This window comes from Sciurus carolinensis, unplaced genomic scaffold (genome assembly GCF_902686445.1).
Source record: "Sciurus carolinensis unplaced genomic scaffold, mSciCar1.2, whole genome shotgun sequence".
Taxonomy (NCBI): Eukaryota; Metazoa; Chordata; class Mammalia; order Rodentia; family Sciuridae; genus Sciurus; species Sciurus carolinensis.
In genome coordinates, this window is record NW_025920345.1 from 158,553 (window position 1) to 167,035 (window position 8,483).

General features: G+C 37.3%; 1 pseudogene; it reads left to right on the forward strand.

The window, feature by feature from the left end:
• The first annotated feature begins 4,172 nt into the window (after positions 1-4,172).
• Positions 4,173-5,931, forward strand: LOC124975621 (cytochrome b-c1 complex subunit 2, mitochondrial-like; annotated as a pseudogene).
• The last annotated feature ends 2,552 nt before the right edge of the window (positions 5,932-8,483 follow it).

An 8,483-nucleotide genomic window follows, 5' to 3' on the forward strand; every position in this document is an offset into this window, starting at 1 on the left:
GTCATGTGCATGGCTTCTTTTGGAAGACAAAGTGTCAGGTTCTAGATTCACTTATTAAGTCTGTTTTTTGTTTTCTTGCTATGGAATTTTTTTGAGATCCTTGTATATTTTGGATACTAACCCCTAATCAGTCAAAGTGTTTGCAGATGTACACCCTCTGTAGGTGGTCTCTTCATTCTGTAGACATATGCTTTGCTGTGTAGAAACCTTTTGTTTGATGAGGACGACTAGTTTATTTTTGCTTTGCTTCCCTGTGCTTTTGAGCCATATTGAAAACACTCATCACACACACTAATGCCATGTGGCTTTTCTTTTGCTTTCTTTTAGCAGTTTTACAGTTTCAGGTCTTACATTTATGTTTTTAGCAATCCGTTTTGTATAGGTTTTGTATATAGTGTGAGATGAGGGTCTAATTTCTTTCTTCTGTATGTGAATGTCCAGTGTTTTCAGCACCACTGGTTGAAGAGGCTGTCACATTCCAAGGTATGTTCTTGGCATCTTTCTTGTAAACCAATTGATTGTCTGTGCATGTTATTTATTGCTACACTCTGTTCTGACCCATCGGACTGGGGGACTACATTTATGCAGCACCACCCTATTTGATTACTGGAACTTTGAAGTAAGTTTTTAAATCAGGTAGTATGATACTTTGGCTTTGTTCTTTTTGCTCAAGATTACTTGGGTTATTTGTTATCTATTGTGGTTCCATGATTTTAGGATTTTTCTATTTATGTGAAAAAATATCATAGGTTTGATGGGAATTTCATTAAATCTGTAGACTTCCTTGGGTGGACTAAAAATGTGAACTATCTTGTAGGTGCTGGGAATAGAGCATGTGGCACTCTACCACTGAGCTACATCCTCAGGCCTTTTAATATTTTATTTTGAGACAGGGTCTTGCTACATTGTTGAGGCTGGCATTAAACTTGTGATCCTCCTGCCTCAGTCTCCCAAGTCACTGGGATTACAAACATGTTTCACTGCACCTGGCTTGTATGAACACTTTAAACAACATCAATTAGTCCTTTTAATTGATAAACATGGAATATGTTCCCATTTATTTTTGACTTCAATTTCTTTCATCAGTATTTTATAGTTTTCAATGTAGGAACCTTCACTCCCTTGGTTACACTTATTCCTAATTATTTAATTTCTTTGCAATTATTATACATGGGATTGTTTTATTGATCTTGTTTTTCAGAGAGTTTGTTGCTAGTCTGTAGAAATGCTATTGATTTTTAGATGTAGATTTTGTATCCTGAAACTTTATCAGATATGAAAATCCCTGCTATCTTGTGAGATCGATGAGAATGTTAAGTTTTTTCCCATCTTTCATTTAGTCTGTGGATGTTTTTGGCTCTGATGTGAGTCTCCTGTAGCATATTATGGGTCTTGTATTTTCATCCATTCTGCCAGTCTATGTCTTTTGATTGATGAGTTTAGGCCATTTACATTCAATGATATTTGAGAAATAAGTTTTATTCCCTGCCTTCTTGATTGATTTCCCATTTTTAACTTGAAATAGGTTTTCCCTTAATTGAGTATTCTTCTAGTGTAGTTCCTCCCTTCATTGTTTTTCACCTTTTCTTCATGAAATATTAGAATATTTTGTAGTGCAGACTTTTTAGTTATGTATTCTTCAATTATTTTTATCATAGAAGGCTTTTATTTCATCATCAAATCTGAAGCTTAGTTTTCCAGTGTATACTATTCTTGGATGGCATCCAGTTTTTTCCAGAGCTTGGTATGTGTTATTCCAAGACCTCCTAGCTCTAAGGGAATGGGTTAAAAAATTAGCTGAGATCTGAACTGGTTTCTCACTAAATGTGACTTGACATTTTTTCTGGAAGACTTTAGAGTTCTATACCTATTTTTTGTAAGGCATATCATAATGTGCCTTGATGTGTGTCTGCTCTAATTTTGTATTTTTGGGGTGCTGTGTGCTTCCTGTATTTCATTTTCCAATACCTTCTTTAGGTTTGGGGAATATTCAGTCATTATTTAATTGAAGAAATTTTGCATTCTTTTGGCTTGCATCTCCAAGATGTTATCTATTTTGATAAATTTTATTTTTTGTCTTTTCAAATTATCCCAAAATTTGTGGTAGTTCTGTTCATGGTCTCTTAACATCTTTTCTCCATGTCAACCTTATTTTCAAGACTATGTACTTTGTCTTCATTGCCTGAGACTCTGTCTTCCAACAGTGCAGTCTACTGGTGATATTTTCCAATGAATTTTTTATTTGGTTTCTAATGTCCCCATTTTGAGGTTTTCTGCATTTTTTTCCAGAATCTCTATCTACATATTTTTTTTTACAGTGCTGGGATTGAACCCAGAGCCTTGTGCTTGTAAGGCAAGCACTCTACCAACTGAGTTATATGCCCAGTCTGCTATCTGCCTTTTGAAATGATCTTCTGCATCTAGTATTTTCTCCTTTACATCATAATTTACCTCACGTATCATTGTAAGTATGAACATTCTAAACTCCATCTCTGAAATTTCTCCCAATGTAGTGTTGATGAATTCTGTTTCTGATATATTTTGGTTTGTTAGAGGCAATTTTTTTCCCTTGGTTTTTCATGTTGTTTGTATGTCTACCCATCTAACATTTGGTTTTGAAGCAGTAGGTTTTCTACTGGAATTGTAGTGAACCTGAAGGTTTCCAGTACTCACAATAGGGAGATACAGATAGTAATAACAACTGATACAAACAAGCTAATGAAGAAAAGGAAAAAATTCAAATTGCTATAATTCACAAATTAAAAGGAAATATCACCATGGAACACTAGTGAAATACAGATGATGATCAGAAGCTACATTGAAACTCAAAACTCCTATAAAATAGAAAATCAACAGATTGAAGTTATCAACAGATTTCTGGAGACATATGACAGGCTCAAATTGAATCAAAAGGAGATAGGAAATTTAAACAGATAAATTTCAAACAATGAATTTAAAGACTCCATCAGAAGCCTACCAACAAAGCAAAACCCAGGACTAGATGGAGTCTCACTGAGTTCTGTCACACCTTCAAAGAAGAACTTACACCAAATTCCCTCAAATTATTCCATGAAATAGAACAGTACAGAACCCTTCCAATCCCATTTTATGAAGCTACTATCACCCTGATACAAAAACCAGAAAGACACACCAAGAAAAGAAAACTTCAGACCAATATCGCTCATGAACATAGGTACAAAAATTCTCATTAAAATAATTGCAAGTTGCATACAAAAACATATGAAAAAGATAGTGCTCCATAATCAAGTGGGGGTTATCCCAGGGATGCAAGGTTGGTTCAAGATACAAAAATCAATAAGCAAAATTCACCATATTGATTGACATAAAGATAAGAATCACGTCGTTATTGTAATAGATTCAGAAAATTCTTTTGACCAAATGCAGCATTTATTTATGTTCCAAACACTAGAAAAACTAGGGAGTGTAGAAACATACTTCAACATTTTAAAAGCTGCTTATGCTATACCCAAGGTCAATTTCATTCTCAATGGATGAAAATGGAAAGAATTTCCTCTCAAAACTACAACAAGAAAGGGATGAACTCTTTCACCACTCCTATCCAGTTTAGTCCTTGAAACTCTATCCAGAGCAATTAGACAGAAGAGTGAAAACAACTCAAAGTATTCCCATTTGCTGATGACATAATTCTATAGAGATGGCCACCCAAATCCACAAGAAAGCATCTAGAATTCATAAACAAACTCAGCAAAGTAGCAGGATATTAAAAAAACAGCAATAAATCAAATGCATCCCTATACACCAATGACATATCTGCTCAAACAAAAATCAGGGAATTATCCTCTTCACAGTAACCTCAAAGAAAAATACAAAACACTTATGAATCAACCTTACAAAAGAGATGAAAGATTTCTACAATGAAAACTACAGAACACTAAAGAAAGATCTTGAAGATGACCTCAGAAAATGGAAAGACCTTCCATGTTCTTGGATAGGCCCAATTAATATTGTCAAAATAGCCATACTACTGAAAGCACCACACATATTTAATACAATTCCTATTACAAAAATCTCAATGATGTTCTTGATAGAAATAGAAAAAGTAATCATGGTATTCATTGTACAAATAAACTCCACCACCATCTTGCCTGCCTTTCAGCCACAGTGACCGTGGGTCAGAGCACACCTGAGCCATGAAGCTACTGACCAGAGCCAGGTCCTTCTCAAGATTTTATTCCCTCAAATTTGCCCCCAAAATTAAAGGCACAGCTTCTCCTGCAGGAGTTCCTGTATATCCTCAGGATCTTGAGTTTACCAAATTACCAAATGTTTTGGTAATTGCTTCTCTGGAAAACTATGCTCTGGCATTAAGAATTTGTTTGTTCATTAAAACAGGCAGTAGATATGTGGACCCCAAGCATTATAGAAACCTCTCATTCGCTGCACTTTGCATCCAGTTTAACTACAAAAGGTGCTTCATCTTTCAAGATAACCCAGGGAATTCAACCAGTTGGTAGTAAATTAAGTTGGACTGCAAATTAAGAGTGCCTGTGGGATGATGTTGATATTGAGTTGAGTCCTGCTTAATGTCATTACAGCACCAGAATTTCATCTTTGGGAAGTGGATGCCCTTCAGTCTCAGCTAAAGATTAATAAAACTGTGACTTTTCAGAAACCACAGGTTCATTTCATAAAAAATTTGCATGCTGCTGCTTACCGGAATGCCTTCGCTGATTCATTGTGTTGTCCTGATTATAGGATTGGAAAAGTAACATCAGAAGAGTTATATTGCTTCGTTCAGAACCATTTTACAAGCACAAGTGTGGCTTTGGTTGGGCTTGGTGTGAGCCATCCTGTTTTAAAACAAGTTGCTTAACAGTTTCTCAACATGAGGGGTGGGCTCGGTTTATCTGGTGCAAAGGCCAAATATCACAGAGGTGAAATTCGAGAACAAAATGGACACAGTCTTGTCCATGCTGCTGTTGTAGCAGAAAGTGTTGCCATAGGAGTTGCAGAAGCACATGCATTCACTGGTCTTCAGCATGTCCTTGGTGCTGGACCACATGTCAAGAGAGGTAAAAATGCCACTAGCATCTTGTACTGGGCTGTTGCCAAAGGTAATCACCAGTCATTTGATGTTTCTGCTTTCCATGCCAGTTACTCAGATCTGGGATCCTTGGAATTTACACTATCTCCCAGGCTGCAGCTGCTGGAGATGTTATCAAGGCTGCCTATGACCAAGTACAAATGGCTACTCAAGAAAACCTTCCCAGTGCAGATATCCAGGTTGCCAAAAACAAACTGAAAGCTGGATACCTAATGTCAGTGGGCTCTTCTGAGGGCTTCCTGGATGAAGTTAAATGTTCCATCCAGCAGAACCAGCATGGAGAAAGGAGACACCACCAATCTTTAGTTGATGAGATTTATTGTGTCCTCCCTGTTTTCCTGCCTCCTTAGTACTCCCCCTATCTCCCTTCTTCTACCCTCTCTCTCCTCCCCCAGGCTCCTATATTATCAGCCAATTATAGCAAAGCTTTCTCTCACACAGGATAGCATGCAGAGGAATGTCAGCATAGCACTATATGAAATCACGAGCTGTTCATGCATGGCATGATATTAGATAGCCAATCCTAGAGCCTGGCGTTAATATGTCATAAGTCTCCAAGGAACTAGTAGGCAAGCAACCTCTTTGGGTACTTCCTTATTTTGGTATCCAGTGCCCTTTGGCTCAATACCAGGCACCATCTTTTCCAAGACGGCCCTCAAGAGTTAAATCCCAGGCTCTACTTGCCTGCTCTTACATACCACCATCCACGCTCCTTCAGCAAATTGACTTGGTGATTAACACTGATGTCATAAATGCTGCAAAAAAATTTTGTATCTGGCCAGAAGTCAATGGCAGCTAGTGTAAATTTGGGGCATATACCTTTTATTGATGAGTTGGAACTCTGAAGCACACACAGCAGGGGAGAGAGTGGAACATTATCCCATCCAGAGCAGCAAACATATGAAAGTTAAAAGTCTATAATAATTCATCTTTTTCCTCAATCAAATAAAATATCATAAAACATAAATCAGGTAATTAACCCCAGGTGACATAGAGTCAATAAAACATTTTGCTTAAAGGAAAAAAGAAAAATAGGAGGCCCAGAATAGCCAAAGCCATTCTCAGTGAGAAAAATGAATGAGGAGGCATCACAATACAAGACCTTAAATTATACTACAGCTGAGCATGGTGCCAAGTGGCACTCAGGAGGCTGAGGCAAGAGAATTGTGAGTTTAAAGCTAGCCTCAGCAAAAATGAGGCATTAAACAATCAATGAGACCCTGTCTCTAAATAAAGTAGGGCTAGAGATGTGGCTGAGTTTTCAGAAGCCCTTGAGTTCAATCCCCAGTACCCAACCCTCCAAAAAAATTATACTATAGAGCTGGAGTAGAAAACACAGCATAGTATTGGCCCTAAAACAGAAATGAAGGTCAGTGGTACAGAAGAGAAGACACAGAGACACCTAACATAAATACAGTTACCTCATACTAGAAAAAGGTGCCATAAAAATACATTGGAGAAAAGGTAGCCATTCACCAAATGGTGGTGGGAAAACTGGAAATTCATATGTAGCAAAAACACATTAGACCCCTGTCACTCACCCTGCATAAAACTCAAAGTGGATCAAAGACCTAGGTATTAGATCAGACACCCTGCACTTACTAGAATAAAAAGTAGGCCCAACTCTCCATCATGTCAGCTTAGGAACAGACTTACTCAACAAGACTTTTAAAGTGCAAAAAGTAAAATCAAGAATCAATAAGTGGAATGGTATTAAACTAAAGCACTGCCTCATAGCAAAGGAAACAATCAATAAGGTGAACCTGGGGCCTGCAGAATTGGAGAAAGTCATTCCAACCAGCACCTTAGATAGAGAGTTAGTCTTCAGGATATATAAGGAACTCAAAAAACTTAACATCAAAAAATAATAATTCAATCATGAAATGGGCAAAGAAACAGGTAGTTCACAGAAGAAGAAATAGAAATGGTCAGGAAATATGTGAAAAGATGTTCATTTCTAGCAACTAGAGAAATGAACATTTAAAATGCACCGAGATTCCATCTCACTCTAGTAAGAATGGCAAATGTCAAGAATACCAGTAACAATAATATTGGGAAGGATTGGGGGAGAGCTGCTGGGGCTCCAAATTGGTGCAACCACTCTGGAAAACAATATGGACATTCTTTATAAATCTTTCAATGGAACCACCACTTGACCCTATTATCCCACCCCTCAGTGTATAACCAAAGGACTTAAAATCAGCATACTACAGTGACACAGCCACATCAATGTTCATATTAGCTCAATTCACAATAGCTAAACTGTGGGAAAACTTTGGTGTCCTTCAACAGATGAATGGTAAAGAAAATGTGGTATACATACACAATAGAACATTAGTCAGTCATGAATAAGAATTAAATTATGGAATTTGTCCATAAATGGATGGAATGGAAAAATATCATGCTAAGTGAAATAAGCCAGCCCCCAAAATCCAAAGGCCAAATGTTCTCTGATATGTGGATACGAACCCACAAGAAGGCAGTGTGGGGAGGGGAAGAATAGAAGTCCATTGGATTAGGCAAAGGGAAATGAATGGAAGGGAGAAGGGAGGGAAACAGGAAGGACAACAGAATCAATCAGACAAAACTGTCTTAGCCCTGTATTTGGATACACAACCAAGGTAATGCTGCATCATACACAACCACAATAATAGGATCCTAATTAGATTAATTTATATTCTATGTATGTATAATATGACAAAATATATTCTACTGTCTTGTTTAACTAAAAAAAAAACAAACAAAAAAAGAATACAAATAACAATAAGTGATGGTGAGGATGTGGTGAAAAGGTCACACTCATACATGGTTGGTGTGACTGCAAATTAGTGCAACCACTTTGGAAAGCAGCACGGAGATCCACCAAAAAACTAGGAATGGAACCACCATATAACTCTGCTATCCCACTACTTGGTATACATCCAAAGGGTTCAAAATCGATATACAAGATTGACACAACCACATCAATGTTTCTAGCTAAGCACAATTCACAATAGCTGAGCTATAGAACCAATCTAGGTGACCTTCAACAGATGAATGGATAAAGAAAATGTGATGAGATGCCTTTCGATTGATGGATGGATGAAGGAACTGTGATATATATACACCAAGAAATATTTCTCAGTCTTAAAAAAGAATGAAATTATGGCATTTGCAGGTAAATGGTTAGAGTTGGAGAAATCCATACTAAGCAAAACACACCAATCACCCAAAACAAATGACCAAATATTTTCTCTAATTATATGGATGTTGATTTATAATGGGAGGGGGAAGCAAGGAATGCAAGAACTTTGTATTAGGCAGAGGGGAGTGAGGGAATGGGAGGGGAATGGAGGTGGGAATGATGGTGGGATGAGATGGAAATTATACCCTAATGTACATGTATTCTATCAATGGT